The sequence below is a fragment of the Mirounga angustirostris genome, unplaced genomic scaffold (assembly GCF_029215605.1).
Source record: "Mirounga angustirostris isolate CCGP_5_RB_7025 unplaced genomic scaffold, mMirAng1.0.hap1 SCAF_4, whole genome shotgun sequence".
NCBI classification, from domain to species: Eukaryota; Metazoa; Chordata; class Mammalia; order Carnivora; family Phocidae; genus Mirounga; species Mirounga angustirostris.
This window is the reverse complement of record NW_026991712.1, coordinates 23,700,982-23,721,556: the sequence shown is the minus strand read 5'-3', so window position 1 is coordinate 23,721,556 and position 20,575 is coordinate 23,700,982. Positions and strand designations below refer to the sequence as shown.

Genomic DNA, 20,575 nt, shown 5'->3' with positions numbered 1-20,575 from the left:
ACCAATCCTGAGCTGGGTGTGTGTGTGGGTGTGTGTGTGTGTGGGTGTGTGTTGCATGCCCTCGGACCAATCCTGAGCTGGGTGTGTGTGTGTGTGTGTGTATTGCATGCCCTCGGACCAATCCTGAGCTGGGTGTGTGTGTGGGTGTGTGTGGGTGTGTGTGTGTGTGTTGCATGCCCTCGGACCAATCCTGAGCTGGGTGTGTGTGTGTGTGTGTGTGTGTGTGTTGCATGCCCTCGGACCAATCCTGAGCTGGGTGTGTGTGTGTGTGTGTGTGTTGCATGCCCTCGGACCAATCCTGAGCTGGGTGTGTGTGTGGGTGTGTGTGGGTGTGTGTGTGTGTGTTGCATGCCCTCGGACCAATCCTGAGCTGGGTGTGTGTGTGTGTGTGTGTGTTGCATGCCCTCGGACCAATCCTGAGCTGGGTGTGTGTGTGTGTGTGTGTTGCATGCCCTCGGACCAATCCTGAGCTGGGTGTGTGTGTGTGTGTGTGTGTTGCATGCCCTCGGACCAATCCTGAGCTGGGTGTGTGTGTGTGTGTGTGTTGCATGCCCTCGGACCAATCCTGAGCTGGGTGTGTGTGTGTGTGTGTGTGTTGCATGCCCTCGGACCAATCCTGAGCTGGGTGTGTGTGTGTGTGTGTGTTGCATGCCCTCGGACCAATCCTGAGCTGGGTGTGTGTGTGTGTGTGTGTGTTGCATGCCCTCGGACCAATCCTGAGCTGGGTGTGTGTGTGTGTGTGTGTGTGTTGCATGCCCTCGGACCAATCCTGAGCTGGGTGTGTGTGTGTGTGTGTGTGTCCACTCCTGAGCTGGACGTGTGTATTGGCAGCCAGAGTGCACCCCAACAGCCAAGGCACCCACAGCTGACCTTTGTGTCTGTGTGTGTGTCTGTGTGTTTGCAGCTAGAGTGCACCCCAACAGCCAAGGCACCCACAGCTGACCTGTGGCTCACTTGGATGCAGCACCTCTAGCTCTGGAACTGCATCCAGCCCCAGAAGTCCTGTCTCTGGCCTCCAGTGCCCTGCACATGCTCGCCGGGGCTCCAGCTGGATAGCCAGGGCTCCTGCCACTGCTATGTACCCAAAGGTGGTCCTGGCCCTAGCTGCTGGCCGTTGTCCTTGCCACTACATGTGTGTCTGCAGTAGGCCCCTCCCATCACTGTCGAGGTAAAATGAAGCAACCCTTGAGAATTTCTAAAAAAAAAATAGTTTTATTGAAGCCCGAGTTAAAAACAGCTGCCTGGGATACACAATCTTCACAAAGAGTGCTCTGGTAAGGGAACATTTGGTTAAGGGTTATATACAATTTTTACATAAAAAGTTACAAATTATTAGACAACATTGCAGACCTTATCTTCAGTTACTCCTATATGCAGGGCTGTATGACTTTAATCTTATGGGAACCAGGGAAGTTTCTTATTTTTTCTTATCTTTTGTGTTCAAAAGTCCCCTTTTTGGTTATTTTCTTTAATGCAACAGATGTACAATGTATGCTTGGGGCAGAAATAGAGCCCATGCTTTGAGGTTTTGCCGAGTCATTTTGACCTTGGTAAATGTTAAAGGATAGCTTCCCTGGGAGCCCAGGAGCAGGACCTACAAACATTAAAAGTTGAAAATTTCCTTTATCACTACATAGACACCTGCAGGTGGCCCCCACAGCTGAGTGTGTGTATGCCACCAGTTCTGGCCCACAATCAGGTGGGATTTATCTCTGAAATAAAAGGATGGCTCAACTCAACGCAAATCAATAAATGTGATACATCACATTAATAGAATGAAAGACAACAATCACATGATCATTTCAATAGATTTAGAAAAAGCATTTGACAAAATTCCACATCCTTTTATGATAAAACTCTCAACAAATTTGCTATAGAAGGAACATACCTCAACATAATAAAGGTCATATATGACAAACCCACAGCTAACATCATAGTCAACAGTGAAAGTACTCAAAATCTGATTCCAAAAGCCTGAGTGAATAAACTTAGTAAAAACCAAACTATTGTGGTTCCTGCATTATTCCCTGTGAATTTTCAAGAGGAATGCATCTATTTTTTTCTAATATAATAATAATACAAAATTTTAAATAGTGCTATACACTTCTCCCCATCCTCCCCAATATTTCCTGGGCATTCCACAGCACTTCTCATCTCTGGGACTAAATAGGGTAACCTCCCCCATTGACCAACCTCCATCTCCTACTTCTACCTCAAGTTGTCTTTGAATATTAAGGACAGTTAGCAACTTATGAATCTTGCATTTTAACATTGCAGACTTTAGTTCAAGTATATGTATAATTTTCCTCCTCCCATATCCATCTCTCCCTCCCCCCATGACTACCTTAGTAATGGGTTTGTTTCACATAATAGCAGCCTCAACTCTCAGAGGAGAGATACCCATTATACAACCTTCTCAAACACTTTAGGAAGCAGAATAGGATAGTGAGCAAAATAATTAACCAGAAGTTTAGACCACTGAATTGTGGCTGTGTTTCTGCCTGTAATTGCATATTTGACTTTAGATAAGTCAACTGAACTTTTTAATATACCAGGACTTGTTCAACACTGATACAATGTCTCTCTATGAAACAATGGAGTTTTTATCTTTTAAAAGTTGTCTTTAGAAAATGACAGATTGGTAGATCCCATTTTGCACTGATTTCTTTTCCCCATGTAATTTATAATTAGCAATGACTAGAAAATCATATAAGAAATATTGAACATAGATAACTCAGCTTGTTTTCTATGAAGCTATTTAAATGCAAAAATATAAGTATAGGGAAAATGATTATGTAATTACAAATTTTCTCAAAGTTGAAAATATTTGTTTAAAAATGCCTATTTGGGGGCACCTGGGTGACTGAGATGGTTAAGTGTCTGCCTTCGGCTCAGGTCATGATCCTGGGGTCCTGGGATCAAGTACCGCATCGGGCTCCCTGCTCCTTGGGAAGCCTGCTTCTCCCTCTGCCTCTCTCTCTCTCTCTCTCTCTGTCTCTCATGAATAAATAAATAAAATCTTTCAAAAAAAGCCCTAGAAATTAAAAAAAATAAAAAATGCCTACTCTCTAATGAACTCTAGTTTGCCAATTTACAAAAGCAGTTTCATTTGCAAACTGGTAGATACAACCTGCTCAAATGAAGAACAAATTCTCAAGGGGGATTAAAATACAATGAAATTAATTTTTATGTCTAACATATTATTGAGTTTAAACACCATTGGTTTTAAAACTACATGATAAATTCATCTTGCTGTTTTTAAGTTCAATTTTTTGTGCTATTTGTTTTTAAGTAATCTTTGCTAATTACATGAGATCACAGACTCAAAGTATTTTTAAATCCATACATATTTAAGCTCATATTTAACTTCTAAAAATATTCCCTGTGGTATAAGTTCCAAAAATAGCTCAAACCGCTTTTTCTACTTAAGTAAATGGATCTGTTATTCCATATGTTACCATATAGATGACAGAAATATAAAGATGAGTAAGATATAGTGCCTGGTTTTAAGAAGTTTACAGTCAAATGAGGGGAAAATAGGTAAATAAACAATAAAATCCCAGAAGATTACATTAATTAATTTAATAAGTGTTTATTAACCATTCAGTATTGGCCAGCCACTGTTCTAAGTACCAGGCAGATATCAGTAAACAACAACAAACAAACAAAACGACAAATATCTCCACCCTCATAGAGCTTACATTATCATGGAGGGAGAGGAAAAACAAAAAAGTAAAATATACCATATGTCAAGTGTTGTTGATAAATGGTGTAGAGGGGAGCAAAATAGAAAAGGGGGAAAGGAGTTTGATGATGGTCATAGAGCACTGAAAGGGTCATATTTGAACAAAAACCTGAAATGGGCAAGAAGTTCTTGGCAAAGGCTATCAGCCTTAGGCAGAAGCATGCTGATTTAAAGAAAAGGTTGATGTGGCTGGAGTGGGTTGAGCAAAAGGGCAGATTAGCAAGAGATGAAGCCAGTGAAGTAATGGAGAGATCATAGCAAGGGTGTCCTTTTAGTGATAAGTGTATTAGTTATCTATTGCTGCATAACCCAGTATTCCAAAACTTAGCAGCTTAACACAATAAATACGTATTATTTCACAAAGATTCTTCGGGGCAAAAATCCAGGAGTCATTTAGTTGGATGCCCTGCCTCAGATTCTCTCAGAAAGTTGCAGGGAGATGTCTGCTAGGGCTGTGGTCATCTGAAGGCTTGACTTGGACTGGAGGATCCATCTCCAGTTTGGCTCATTCACATGCCTTCTAGCATTGCTGGCTGTTGCTGGAAGGCCTCAGTTCCTGACTAGGTGGACTTCTCCATAGGGATGCTGGAGTGTCCTTCCAACAGGGCAGCTAGCTTTCCTGGAGAGAGAGAATGATGTAAGAGCGTGCAAGACAGAAGCCGCTGTGTTTTTTATGACTTGCTCTCAGAAGTCACACACTGTTATTTCTACAATGTCCTATTGGTTACATAGGTCAGGACTATTCAGTGAGAGAGGAAACTACATATGGGCATACATACCAGGAGACAAGAATCATTGAGGGCCATAGGATAGACTGTTACCTCAGTAAGGAATTCAGATTTATTTTGAATGAGATGGGAAGTTACCAGAAGCTTGTGAGCATAGTACTGGCAAAACTTAAGTTTTAAAAGGATTACTACAGTTCCTAGGTTGAGAATGGACAGTAGTAGGACAGCACAGAACCTGGGAGGTCAGTTAGGTGGTTTTTACAATACCAGCAAGATGGCAGATTAGATGGTGATGAGGATCAGAGGGTCAGAAATAATAAGACTGTGGGTGTAAAGAAGAGGAGAGTCAGAAAAGGCCAAAGCTGAGATGTGACTTTGGGAGAAAAACAGACTGTAAAGAATTTTGGAGTGAATTATTGTGTGCTAAGTGATGTAAAACCTCTTCAGTCTTTTTACAAATTCTTCAGTAAAATATTTAACTCTAGTGGCCTCTGGATTTTTTTTTTAATAAAATGTTGATTTCTGCTCCAAGTCCAAGCAGGTCTTTTACAAGCAAAATGGCCCAGAGCCTTCCCTGGGTTCAGCCCACATCTGAGTTCATCTGTATCTGATGCAGAAAACCTTTTCCTGTTTCCCAGTCTCTCTGTTTAGAAATTGGATTCCTTTTACCTTATTTCTTTTCCTGAATCCTTGATTCCAAGTACACATCTGTCTCAGTTTCCCCCTTGCCCCTCTCATACTCCCAGATGGCCAGGCTCCTCTCCTTTCCTCACCTAGCACTTTGGTATTCCTATTTCCTCCTCCTAAACTACCTACTCAGTCCTCATCTATACCTAGTCCTAATGAGGCTGTTTATAATTCAGTGTGGCTTCTTGGGTCCTTGTGAACTGCAAGCCTGTTCCTGTTTATATCCTAGAGGCAGATCTAGCTAAAGGAACTTAGAAGATATATGCTACTGGCTAGAATATTTTTACAGTAGTGCCATTATAATTATATTTTATATATCATCATTATTATATTGCTATTATCTATCATTATTATAGGTAAGATGTGTTGGGTTCTCACTATGTCATGCACTCTGTTAAATAATCTGAAGTATTCTGTTACCTAATTCTTAAGGTGACTCTAGGAGCTTAGTATTAATAGTATTATTTATGCATAAGGAATCCAAAGCCCAGAGTGGTGGAGTAATTTGCCCAAAGTTACAAAGCAGATGCATATTCCAACCCAAGCGTGTTGATGCCAGACTACAATTAACCACTACCATATGTTAATCCACATTTAGCCATCTTTAAGATTCAAAAATCTTAATAAATAATGATATTTTTATTCAGATATAAAAATATTAAAAAGTGCTTATGTTTTGCTTTGCTTTAATAAGGTACAGGAGAGAACAAACAAATGGGATTGGAGAGACTTGGAATATCATAAAAAGAATTTCTCAATAAATTGAAAACCAAGCTTACATATATCACTTTTGTGAGAAAATCCAAAAAGCTCAAACTTAACCACATGGGTAAAATGTAAAAAGTTAAAAACAGACATTCATAATTCAGGTTGTCAGCTTTCAAAAATTTCATCTTAGACTGGGTATTGTAAACTATACTATGATGTCTTGCAAGAGCATAAAAAACGTTTTGATGGCCAGGGGAAAAGTGAAGTAAATTTGAGTATAGCCAGCAAAATGGGGAAAACTAAGATCAGGAAAAAGAAAAAAGAAAAAAAAAGAGAGAGAGAGCAAGAGAGAAGGAAGAAGAGGAGGAGGAGTTTATCTAGAAGCTTTTAAGTTCAGGAAAGCCTGGGGAAAGTGGTGGAAACATTATTAATAGTGACAAATTGACATCATTGATTATGAAATTAATGGAAGTAGGAAGAGCCTGTCTCTGAGCTTTTATCCAAAGATTTCAAATGTTTTGAAAGAACCCCATGGTCAATTCTTTCCAAAGAGACTGATAAATTGAACATAATAAAAGCACAGCTCAAGACCCTGTCAGCCAACATTCTGGGATCATTATGTTCTCCCCGAAGGATGACCCTTCTACCATGCTAGAAGCCTAAAGGCTGACAGCCACAAAATATTACCCTGTCTCTAATGATCCCAAAGATGATGTGACTCAGCTTCCAACCTACCTTCCCAGTGATTTCCTGTGCGAAGCAAAAGCTAACTTGGCAATAAATAACCTATTTGCCCATAGTCAGAGAAGACTACTTGACAACCAAATGAATAGAGATTATTTTGAAAATAGAGGAAAAATTACCCTTCACCAAGAAAAGACTGATAAATGAGATGCTTACACTGGTCTCAGTTAACCATTTAAAAAATAGGAACAGCCTGGATAGATCAGTTGGTGGTTAGACGTAATCTCCAAACCATCTGTAGTGTCAGGCTCTGAAAAATCCATGAGGCACGGGAAAGCAAAAGGTAAAGAAGCACACGTATGACACAACAGAAAAGCTGTTAGCAATAACTGCTCAGTTTTGTACTTTAGGATGATATGATTTCTCTTGGTTTTTCAATTCAGCATGAAACTGCTTGGCTAAATAAATATAGTTCAAAGAGCGAGATATCTTTTTTTAGCCCAAGTTAAATCTCAGTTACATGTGATAAAGGAAGAGTGGCAAAACCTGAAACTCAGGTTAACCCATTGTCACCTGTTATGAGATCCAGTCTTGAGAGACAATCCTTAACCACCCAGTCTGGAAGAGTAAGGTGGTTGGGGAAGCATTGGCTCAGAGGAACTCTTTTGAGGAAGGAGATAACCCAGTTCAGAATCCTGGAAGTCTATTGCTAATAAGCTTGAACAATGAATATTTTGCAATTAAAAGTCAATTTAGTAAAATTCCAATTAGATTCTCATCTTTGGAAGCAGATAGAATCTTCATTATAGGCTTTCTGCATAGTAGTAGAGATATGAGCTTAATCTGTTTCCTTCTTTGAGATATCAAAATAGATTGTCTGACTGGAACTCTGAATATGTCTCTTAAAGATTTGACCTTCTGACATGGAAGAGGAACACTCTATTCAATAGTATGTGAGTAGCTACCTATTCCATATGAAAATCTCCATAATATTCTTGGAGAGATATAAAATATGAGTGTGTTTTGAATTAAGGAATTAATGACCACCGTTATAGCAAAGGATTTTGTAATGAGGCACTGGTGAATAATATTACAATTTTTAGCAAAGATGATGAGAAACATTATCTTCACAAATAATACAAGGCAAGAAAACGAGGATTGTTTAAAATTTTCCAACTCTGTGCCATCCAATCATTTTTCACATACATACACACACACACCACCCAAATCCATGATTCAAGATGACTGGAAAGCAAAAATCTGAGCCTTTGGGCAAAGAGAATAGAGAGAAATGTTAAATGAAAATGTTAAAGTAAGAAAAAAGTTCTGACTCTTATACACTATTGATGAGAATATAAATTGGTATAGACTTTCTGAAGGACCAATTGGCAGTATTTATGAAAATTTAAAATGTGCTTACTCCTTGACCCAATAATTCTATTTCTAGGATTCTAACCTAGAGAAATATTTCCAGGTGTGCATAAAGGCACAGAAAATGTTCATTATGTATTGTTTATTAAGCAGAAAAACTGGAATCAAACTAATGTCTAACAATAGGGTAGTAATTCAATTATGATAAATTCTAATCATAAAATACTGTACAAAGATTTAAGAGAATGAGAAAGAGCTGTATGTTCTAATATTTGACTATCTCCAAGACACATTATTAAATAGAAAAGGAATGGAAAAAGGAAAGGCAGAGATCAATATATAGATGGATATTATAGTATGATTAAAATCTGTTTATTTTTACATGTATATTACATAGATATAAATACATTTACAAATGTATGTGAAAGCGTTCTTTCAGTGGTCCCCTCTAGAGAGGAAAGTGGGTGTTTAGGGGAGAGGAAAAGTAACTTTTCATTTTTTTAATTTTATAAATGCCTACATTATTTAAATATTTTCAAAACAAGTATATAAAGATTATAAAGGGAAATATTTTAAAACAAAAATAAATAAATAATATTATTGAAAAAAAAACAAGATTTACTCAGGATAGACTAGAGTATGCAGTGATATTAATCAATACCCAAAGCCCAGTGGTATATATCATGTGTCTATCACAGTGTAGAGGCAGCAACATACCAAACACCTTACTGTTCTCCAGTGTCCAAAGCTATCTTTGCTTTGCAACTGTTTCATCTTCTGCTTGGAGCTCTGATGCGCAGCTCCTCGGGAAGTCCTACTTGTCCTTTAAGAATCATCTCAAGGCTATCACCATTTCAATCACTGATCTTCCTATGCTGTTATAGATGTACCCTTAATGCCTTTGTGCTTCTCACTGCCCTGCATTCATCACAAGAGATTGTAATTGCTGATTTCTTTACCTGCCTTTCCCATGAAGCATGTGCTCCTTGGAGGTGAGGCCTAAATATTTCATCCTTTGTATTGCTTTCTTATACCTAGTTCAGTACTTGGTATCTATAGGTATTGGAGAAATGTGAGTTAAATACTTTCAGTACAATTGTGTGGGAAGGGTATAGGTAATTGTTCTGTGTAGCTCCTGCTTGACATGCCTTCTAAATCCATGCATTTTCCCTTGATAGAGAAGTGGATTCCTGGGCAGGATCAAGGTTGCTGACATCATAAAGTCCTGATCAAATCTCAGGACAGTCTGGGGTTCTGATCTCCACTTTCTCCAGAGTTAAGCTGCAACCTGAATGGGGATCCCTGCATCAACTTGATGTCAAGAATGGCCACTACATTGAAACACTGGCACTGAAACTCCATTACCTTGGGTAATTAAACCAGTGCCAACGGCAAAAACAGACACATAGATCAATGGAACAGAATAGAGAACCCAGAAATGGACCCTCAACTCTAAGAGCCCACTAATTTTTGACACAGAAAGAATATCCAGTGTAAAAAAAGATAGTCTCTTCAACAAACAGGGTTGGGAAAATTGGACAGCCACATGCAGAAAAATGAAACTGGACCACTTTCTTACAGCATACACAAAAATAAATTCAAACTGGATGAAAGATCTAAATGTGAGAGAGAAATCCATCACCCTAGAGGAGAACACAGGCAGCAGGCTCTTTGACCTCGGCTGCAGCAACTTCTTGCTAGACACATCTCCAGAGGCAAGGGATACAAAAGGGAAAATGAACTATTGGGACTTCATCAGGATAAAAAGCTTTTGCACAGTAAAGGAAACAATCAACAAAACTAAAGGCAACCTATGGAATGGGAGAAGATATTCACAAATGACATATCAGATAAATGGCTAGTATCTAAAAATCTATAAAGAACTTGTTGAACTCAACCTCCAAAAAATAAAAAATCCAATCAAGAAATAGGCAGAAGACATGAACAGACATTTTTCCAAAGAAGATATACAAATGGCTAAATGAAAAAAATGCTCAATATCACTCATCATCAGGGAAATACAAATCAAAACCACAATGAGATACCATCTGACACTGGTCAGAGTGGTTAAAATTAACAGCTCGGGAAACAGTAGATGTTGGCAAGGATGCAGAGAAAGGGGAACCCTCTTACACTGTTAGTGGGAATGCAAACTGTGGTAGCCACTCTGGGAAACAGTATGAAGGTTCCTCAAGAAGTTAAAAATAGAGCTACCCTACGACCCAGCAATTGCACTACTAGGTATTTATCTAAAGGATACAAAAATAGTGATCCAAAGGGGCACACGCACCCCAGTGTTTATAGCAGCAATGTCCACAATAGCCAAACTATGGAAAGAGCCCAGATGTCCACTGACAGATGAATGGTTAAAGAAGATGTGGTAACACACACACACACACACACACACACACACACACACCACCCTCCTTAAGGCCCAGCCAATCTATTATCTATCATCTATCTATCTATCTATCTATCTATCTATCTATCTATCTATCTATCTATCATCTATCTGTCTATCTATGAAATGGAATATTACTCAGCCATCAAAAAGAATGACATCTTTCCATTTGCAATGACATGGATGGAACTAGAGGATATTACACTAAGCAAAATAAGTCAGTCAGAGAAAGACAAATACCACATAATTTCACTCATATGTAGAATTTAGGAAACAAAACAGATGAACATAGGGGAAGAAAGGAGAAATAAAATAACATTAAAAACAGAGAGGGAGGCAAACCATAAGAGACTTTTAACTATAGGAAACAAACTGAGGGTGGGTGAGGGGTAATTGGGTGATGGGCATTAAGGAGGGCACTTTATGTAATGAGCACTGGGTGTTATATGCAACTGATGAATCACTAAATTCTACCCCTGACACTAATAATACACTATATGTTAATTAAATTGAATTTTTTTTAAAGATTTTATTTATTTATTTGACAGAGAGAGACACAGCGAGAGAGGGAACACAAGTAGGGGGAGTGGGAGAGGGAGAAGCAGGCTTCCTGCGGAGCAGGGAGCCCGATGCTGGGCTCCATCCCAGAACCCTGGGATCATGACCTGAGCCAAAGGCAGATGCTTAACCGACTGAGCCACCCAGGCGCCCCTAAATTGAATTTAAATAAAAAAAAAATAACAGTGCCAATGGTCCCTGAACTTTTCCCTCCCCATTGGACCACAGGCCATTCTCTTTAGGGCCCAGCCTAACCAACAGTTTAGGGTCATTAACTCAACACGTCTTCCCACTGCCCTCACCAACCTCCCAGGACTTGACCCTTGTCAGGGCTAAGTTCATGCTTCTACTTGAAAAGCTGGCAGTGATTTTTCTTCAACCCATTGACACTAGAAAATCAGAAAACTTCCTTTTGAGAAGCTAAGCTTGAATATAAGCCAAGACTGGGTGTAGTGGTGTCACACTTTCCGACAGACACTGCCATCCTAAGGCGCTACATTTTAAGCAACATTCCTATTCCAGAGACTTCCAACTACTTTACCTGGTGAAGTATTTTGAAGGGCATCTACAAGACTTTGATAATGGCCTTATGCTGGTAAGTTCAGTTATTTAACCTGTTTACACACCAAATCTGCCTGCCTTCACTGGGTTTCTTACCCAATATTTTTACATCTAAAATCTATAAAGTTATAAAAGTAAGTAACTTCTCTAATTTATTTTCCTTCACAGCTTTTCTTACCATCTGACATATTTCATATTTTGCTAACTTATTTATCTCTCTTTTTGTTCCTACTGTAACAGAAGCTCCAGAAAGGCAGAAATTTTTAGTTAACTTCGTTCCCTTGTATATCCTTGGTGTCTAGAACAGTGCCTGGCTCCTTAAAGCCATTTGTATGGACACAAAGAGGGGAGGATGTGGATTAAGAGCCAACTGGCGGGGCGCCTGGGTGGCTCAGTTGGTTAAGCGACTGCCTTCGGCTCAGGTCATGATCCTGGAGTCCCGGGATCGAGTCCCGCATCGGGCTCCCTGCTCGGCAGGGAGTCTGGTTCTCCCTCTGACCCTCTCACCTCTCATGTTCACTCTCTCTCTCATTCTCTCTCTCAAATAAATAAATAAAATCTTTAAAAAAAAAAAAAAGAGCCAACTGGCAATCACTGACATAGACTTTTATTCAGTTGATGCAGGCACAAGGCCACACCTAGTCTGAGTAATAACAGGAGTGTATTTTTTTTTTAATCTCCAATGATTTTCATATGCAGCCAGATTTGAGAACCACAGTTGAAAAGATTGTTGTTTGGTTGTTTTCCATTCAACAATATCAATGTCAAGAAGAGTTTCTGATGCTCTTCTTGTCTTTGTCTCTTTCTCTGTGTAAAGAATCTTCTGGGTAGCAAAACCCAATGGAGTTGGGAATGAAATTTGGGGATGGAGGTGGACCTTGTTAACAGCTCCTTAAAGGAATGTCTATCCTTGAATCAATTTAGGAAAGGATTTAACTAAGGAAGTTATGACCCGTGATGACAAGCTGATGATATTTCTGCTTCTATCTCCCCTTTTAGGCCACATATCTTACATTTGAAGTAGGACTAAGGAAGTAGTTTAAGACATTAAAAACTATGATCTTGGGGCCCAAACAGACTGCTCGCTCTTCCTCATCATGAGCTTTCTGTGTTCACTTCCATGACTTCTTTTGAACGAGATTTTTTCTACCCTTAACATCACAGAAGTGGCAGAGAAGATAATCTATTACAATTGAAACATGATATAATAGCTAAGAGTTTCTTTCCTTGTTTTCTTAAAATTTATTTTTTAAAACTTTTATAGACTATAGAGGGGAAGGGTAGCATTTTATTTCAGCCATTAAATGTTACCTATTAAATAAAATTCAATTTCTCTGGTACCAAAAAGGCATTTCCTGTCAGGTATAGCAGTTATGAAATTCAATCTACAGATTCAAACAAAATCTTTTTTTAGTGACAATCTAATACGAGCTCCCATCTTCCTGGTATAGTAGAAAGTTATTTTGGGGTTTCTGCTTTCCTTAGGCTTCTAGTTTTTGAACTTTTACATGGTGCCGAGGGATGTGACAGGATGAAGTCTGAAACTCCTAGGATCTGCAGATCACCGGTCTTTAAAGTTATGTCCTGATGGCCCTGAAGTAATTCTGCTACCTTCCAGCCCTGCTAGAGCATGAAAATATCTGATAAGCTGTCCAAACGGTCTTTTATGCAGACATGCCACACCACCGAGCCTTTCCTGAGATTTTACCACAGCCCTAGACTCCAACAGGCTCCCAAGCACAGGATTCCTCTCTCCAGGTCCCTCTCATGTTTTCCTCTCAAAATCTCTACTCCATATGTCTTCCATCCAGGACAGGAAAATTCATCTTTTGTTTGCTTCATAGGCTTCAAGCAAAATCCCCTTAATGAATTGACACATTCGTAAACTAAAAGCCCTTAAGACACCCTTTTTCCTACTTTCTGACAAATTGCTTTCCTTCCCTGAGGCAATGAGTTTACTGTGCACTTGGAGGGGATGAAGTAAAAAGGAGAAGTACAGAAGGAAAAAAACCCATCATACTAAACAAAATGTTATCCTACTTCAAGAGTAGATGGTGAAGTTTCAGATAAAATGTATTTTTTTCTACGATTTTGACTGTAAAATGCTTTTCAGCACTGGTTCTGTATCCAGATATGGTTTACAAATGTTGCAACTCCTAAGAAATATGTTTTATTATTGCATTTCATCTACCCCCATTTGAACTTCAGGACCTATTATAAGTATTTCATAAATATTTGTTGAACTGGAACGTAAAATCAATTTTATATAATCTAAAACCAAAAAGCAAAGAAGGGAGGATATAAGTAAGACTGAAAAATTCAGATGTGATAACAGATGGATAAGTTGTACAAAATTTATACTTAATTTTCAATTATTTAAATAACTATATTACCCAGTTGGGAATTCAAATGATCAGGGAAATGGTACAGTTTCCACATTGATATAAACTAATCTGAAAAGACACAAACAAGAATGAAGACAGCAAAGATGGGTCACCATTTCCTAAGCTGGATCTGATGAGAGATGGTAGATATGTAGAGAAATAAGGATTCCATAGGGAAGCAAGTTTGAGAAGTGCTGCATATCAGACCTTAGAAATTTAAAAACCACATTAGTTTATTTATCTGAAGCCTCTGAGGAGTTGTGCAGAAAAGAAATCTGTTTAATTTTGCTTAAATTATTTTTCAAACTTATTTGAGCATCTTTCTCTCCCTCTCCCTCTACACACACACACACACACACACACACACACACACACACTAGTATTCCTATTATCATCTAATGGACAAAGACACTGTGTTAAAAAAGATTACCTTTGGATGCCTGGCTGGCTCAGTTGGTAGAGCATGAGATTCTTGATCTTCGGGCCCTAAGTCCAAGTCCCACATTGGGTGTAGAGATTCCTTTAAAATAAAAAAAAATCTTAAAAAAATGGAAAATCCTTATAAAAAAAATTACCTTTGGTATTACTCAATTCTAAGTTCACAGTTTACTTGTCTTCCATTTTTTTTCTTAACTGTTCTTTAGTAACTTTTATCATGGAATGAACATTTATTCATTCTATTAAGAAACTACTATTTGAATATTTGATAGCGAAGTGATGTGCAAATATTGGCTTAAAATGGTTGTCTTTAAAAATTTATGTACATGTTTATCAAGGCTAATGTTTTTTCTTATTCCTGCCTCCTGGTTTCTATGTTTTTAGAATGAGTTTCTCTCTTTCATTCTTTTTTTCTTTCTTTCTTTCGCACTGGCAGAGGAAGTACCTGCACACTAAACTTTGAAGACTTTGTAATCTAATTTTTTTTAGATATTTCAGCAAGTTTTAGAAGAAACTACAGGAGATAGCCCTGCTTTTTTTGTTTGTTTGTTTTAAACATAATATGGTGTTATCAACCAAAAAAAAAAAAAAGATTATGCATCTTTCAGAATCCTTGCCAAAGTAACCAGAAGATAAAAAACAAATCCACACAACAGAGGACCCCCTTTAGGCATTCACATATTATTGGTGAACAGGTGCTTGGCTTTACCTTAAGTTCAGATACAATAGCCAATTTCTTCCTTTTCTTTCTACTTTGGCCTCTGAAGAAGTGAGCTCCTTCCCACTCGTCCTCCATTAATCAAAGAGAATTCATCTGATTGGTGAGAACCTGATATCCACAGGCCAGATCCCAGGTGTGGGTAATTTTCCTTCTGATGCAGGAAGCAGGATTGGCTTTCTGTCCCACGGACCACATGGGTCTTGTTTTTCTATTCTCTATATGTAGACCAGTCACTCAAATTTTGATGGGCACCAGAATCATTTGGAAGACTTCATAAAACATATTTTTGGGCCCCTTCCCCAGAATTTTTGATTCAGTACTTTGGGGATAGGGTCCAAGAATTTGCCTTTCTAACAGGTTTCCAAGTGATGTTGATGCTGCGGTCCTTGGATCCACTCTGAGAACTGTGCTAGACAAAACAGAAACAACCTTTTTTTCACTTATTATCCAGGTCTCCACCATCTCTGTTCTAACATCTTCTCTTCTGGCTGAGCAGGTAATTCAGCAGGTTAAGTCTCTTATTTGTGCAGGTGATTTTTAATTCAAGGGGAAGCTAATGGCTTCATTTCCTTTTAGACACTAAGTCATTATCCTCCCACACAGGATGAACAGTGAATTTCATACTTTAGATGACTAAACTGATGCTTAACCAACGTTTGGCTCCTTGTGCCTTTTTTAGCAATTGATTACAACTCATAGGGAAGGCGGAGTAAGTGGTTAGATTGTCCCCTAGGTCTCTTCCTGGTCCCAACTTCTTCCTCTTCTGTCCCAAAGCAACAGATATTGTCCTGCCCACTCAAAGGTGGATACATGTGATCTTTCTGCACCTGTAGTTTGCTAAGAATTCAAGCTTTTTCTAATAGAAGGTCCTGTATCAGTGTAAGATATTCCACTGCCTATATTTCTGCAGAAAGAGCTTTATGGAGACATTTTGCGCATAAGAAGTGGCAGGTGTTTTCATATCCATATATCATTTGTAGTTCACTGCCACTAGACGATGACAGCAGAATGCACATTTATCACAGAATTTAATATAAAAAGTTTTTTGGCCAGTTTCCTGGTCTCCAAGCTGAATAATCATGATTTTTCTCACTCTGGAAAAAAAAAGGGGGGGGGGGAAGGATGGTTACAAACAAGAAAAGAAAAAGCAAAACTTATACTTTTCTTTTTTAAAAAAAAAAATTGACATATATGGGGCGCCTGGCTGGCTCAGTCGTTAAGCGTCTGCCTTCGGCTCAGGTTATGATCCCAGGGTCCTGGGATCGAGCCCCCGCCTCGGGCTCCTTGCTTCTCCCTCTCCGACTCCCCCTGCTTGTGTTCCCTCTCTTGCTGTGTCTCTTTCTGTCAAATAAATACAATCTTTAAAAAAAATTATTATATACAGATATTCATTATGTTATTATTTATAGAAGTGAAAAACTGAGATGTTTTAATTTTCACACACAATAAACACCCACAAGAATCTGTTGAGAAAAGGAATTATGGTCCGATGTTGTGTTGGGAGGGGCTGAACCTGGGAGAAGATTAAGTAATGCTGTGCTGGGAGAGGGGTGTCTTGTGGTCTTCATATCAACTAAAATCACCTTTGAGATTGTCTTCAGGCACTGTCTTGATTGTTTCACATATGATATCTCAAAATATACTTAAAGAGCATCAGTAGAATATAAATATACCTATATATGTACGTATAGGTTAATAATGGTACCATTTATTTTGAGTTGGTTTGAGTTGAGTGCTGAGTTGGTTTAATTCTTTCACAGTTTTTGGCTTATTTAGAAAAAGCCTAATGAATTCAGTCATACCTTATGCCATTTATCCTCGACTCTTCACCCTAAATATGACAATCCAATTTCTGTCTTCCAAGAATCCATTCATTCTCAACTTGGGGTAGGAAGTCACAATATTATCCCCACAGGAGTAAACACTGATTCTTGGGGGATGAAAAAAAAAAAATCATGGTCATTACAAAGGTATGTGGCCCTCCAAAGATCATACTAGCAAAATAGATACATAGTATAACTGTGGTAAAATTTCATGAGGTGGCAAGGATTAGGAAAAATTCTTCAAAAAGGCTTCTTAGGGCATCAATAGTGAAAAAAAGGGCCATGAAACACTGCTCTAATGCGTTGCTTCCTGTGTGAGCTCTAATTCACTCCCAAGACTTTTCTGTTGTTATTTCTGTAACCTTTATTGAGGACTTAAGGTAATGAATTTGTGATATTGGTATTATCATTCTGCCCATTTACAGTGAGGCATGAAGAATTTAAAAAAAAATTAAGTTGCATGGGTAGTAAGTAGCAAAGCCAGTGTTCAAGTTCAGGCTGACTGAATCCACAACTCAGGCTTATCAACATGATGCTCTCATTTAATTCAAAGGTTATCTGAACCCAAGTAACTGTAAATCTAGTTCTTCCCCTGAGTTGCAGGCTCTTCTGTCCAACAAGCAAACTGTTCTACTGTTCTAATCTTGATCTGGTCTACTTGGATATTTCACTGGCAACTCAAAATTTTTTGTTTACTTAACTGATTTATTTTATGATAATTGACGTACAATAAACTGCACATAATGAAAGTGTATAATTTGTTAAGTGTTGGCAAATTATTCTCCCATGAAACCACACTCTGTAATAAAGGTAAGGAACATATCTATCACCCTCTAAATTTCCTCAAATTCCATTGTAATAACTGTCCAGTTCCTTCCTGAGACCCATCCCAGCCTCAGCAACCACCGATTTGCTTTTTGTCATCTTCACCTTTTCCAGTGTCCTTCACGGTTTAGGTAGATCCAGATTTCCATCCTTTATCATCTCCTTCCGCCTGGTGGAGTTCTTCTATTTCTTGTAGAGCAGTCTGTTAGTGACGAATTCTTTTATCTATATATGTCTGAAAAAGTGTTCATTTCACTTTTGTTTTAGAAAGACACTTTCAGTGAGTGTAGAATTTGAGGTGATAATGTTTTCTTTCATTATTTTAAAGCTGTTGCTCTATTCTCTTTTGCTTGTGTTGTTTCCAAGAAGTCTGTTGACATTCTTATCTTTGTAATTGTACATGATTTGCCTTTTATCTATGTCTATTTTAAATATTTTTCTGTTATTACCATTTTAAGTAACTTCAGTATGATGTGCCATTGTGCAGTTTCTTCATGTATTTTGTGTTCCAAATTCATTGAGCTTGTTGAATGTATAGGTTTATATTTCATCAAATTTGAAAATATTTCATATGTTATTTCCTTAATACTTTTTTAAGAAATTTTATTTGACAGAGAGAGACAGAGCAGAAGCAGGGGGAACGGGAGAGGGAGAAGTAAGCTCCCCGCTGAGCAGGGAGCCTGATGCGGGGCTCAATCCCAGGACCTTGGGATCATGACCTGAGCAGAAGTCAGACGCTTAACCCACTAAACCACCCAGGTGCCGCTCCCTTAATACTTTTTAACTCTCATTTTCCTCTCCTTGAGGAACTCCAACTGTACTTGTCTCAAAAATCATTTAGGCATTTAATTCTGTTCATTTAATCTATTTTTCCTTTGATCGCTTGTGCTTTTGTATCATATTTAAAAAACATTAATCCAAAAATCATGAAGATTTACATTCAGGTTTTTAATACATTTTGAGTTAATTTTTGTATATGATATGAGGTTCAACTTTTTTTTTCTTTTTTTGCATGTAGATATCTGATTATCCCAGACCATCTGTGGAAAATACTATTATTCCCTCCCTGCCCCCATTTAATTGTATTGGTACTTTTGTTGAAAGTCAATCATAAATGTGAGGGTTTATTTCTAGACTCTCAGTGTTATTGCATTGAGTCATATGTTTCTCCTTATGGCAGTACCTCATTGTCTTGATTTCTGTAGCCTTGTAGTAAGTTTTGAAAATGGACAGTTTAAATCCTCTGACTTTGTTCTTCTTTTTTACAATTGTTTTAGCTCTTCTGGACCCATTGAATTTTCATATGAATTTTAGGATCAGCTTGTCAATGTTTGCACATAAGTCAACCAGAATTTTGATAGAGATTGCATTGAAACTGTAAAACAAATTGGATAGTACTGCCATCTTGATAATTTAATTTCTTTCAATCCTGGAATATGGGCTACCTTTTGATTTATTTAGGTCTTCTTTAATTTCTTTCAGAAATTAGTTTGTAGTTTTCAGAGCATAAATTTTGCTCATTTTTTGTTTAATTTATTCCTAAGTATTTTATTCTTTCTGATGCTATTTTAAGTCAACTTTTTAAAGATTTCTTTTTCAGGTAGCTCCTTGTTACTGTACAGAAATATTCTTGATTTTTTTTTTATATTTTGTCCTGACTTTGCTGAGCTTTTTTATTAGTCCTAATAATTTTTTAGTGGATTGATTAGGATTTGTTTTATGTACCAGATCATGTCATCTGGTAATAGAGATAGTTTTACTTTTTCCTTTCCAATCTGGATGTTCCTCATTTTGTTTTCTTTCCTAACTGACCTGGATTGAACCTTCAGTACAATGTTGAATAGAAGTAGCAGAAGTAGACATCCTTGCCTTGTTTCTGATCTTAGGGGGAAAGCATTCTGTCTTCTTTCACCATTAAGTATGACACTAACTGTGGTTTTTCACATGTACTCGACTAATAAAGTTTCCGCTCTTCCTAGTTTGTTAAGTGTTTTTTATCATGAAGAGGTGTTGAATATCCTCAAATGTTTTTTTCTACATCTACCAAGATGATTATATGATTTTTGCCCATTTTTCTACTCTATTGATGTAGTGTATTACATTGATTTATTTTTGTATGTTAAATCACCCTTACATTCTTGAAATAAATCCCACTTGGTCATGGTTGCAACAGATTCTTAACTGGTCTTTTTCCCATCTCAAGCTCCATCAAGCCATCCTACCTCCTACAGGTATCTTTATAAGATGCAAATCTTAGTCATACTCTTTTATGAAACTCCTTTTTTTTTTTTTAAAGATTTTATTTATATGACAGAGAGAGACAGCGAGAACAGGAACACAAGCAGGGGGAGCAGGAGAGGAAGAAGCAGGCTCCCCGCAGAGCAGGGAGCCCGATGTGGGACTCGATCCCAGGACCCTGGGATCATGACCTGAGCCGAAGGCAGACGCTTAACGACTGAGCCACCCAGGCGCCCGAAACTCCTTTTTATCGCTATGGCCTTTGGCATAAGACCCAAACTCAGCATGGCATTGGGAACTCTTTGACCTGGCCTAGTAGGATCTCCAGACTGACGGCTTACCACTTCCTCCCACCAAGCACTGTTAACTACTTGTAATAGTCATCTCCAAGTTCATTCCTCTGCATATGTTCCACCTGGGATGGTTTTCATCATCTTTGTCTAGTTAATTCCTAATGATTTATCAAACCTGATTTCTAGTGTATGCTCCTCGCAGAAGCTATGTCTCATATTCATTCTCCCAGTATGTAATAGAACCTTGTCCTAGGTACTCAGTTTATTTCACTCCTGGTATATACTGTGTCATATTAAGATTATTTTTTCTATGGAAATTTCTGAGGGAGATGACTGGACTCCTTGAGGAAAGGACCTTGCCTTAATGATCTCTGTATTTCTGGTGCCTGGTACAGGTCCTGACCAAAGGA

The 20,575-nt window shown here is 38.2% G+C and overlaps 1 long non-coding RNA gene across 1 annotated transcript; it reads right to left on the bottom strand.

Annotated features, from left to right (window-relative positions):
• Positions 1–1,226: 1,226 nt before the first annotated feature.
• Positions 1,227–20,575, bottom strand: LOC135364074 (uncharacterized). Its single transcript, XR_010410542.1, has 4 exons — positions 16,789–20,575; positions 14,975–16,080; positions 14,258–14,347; positions 1,227–4,364 (listed from the first exon to the last, which is right to left on the bottom strand). It is a non-coding gene; the product is annotated as an uncharacterized LOC135364074 (long non-coding RNA).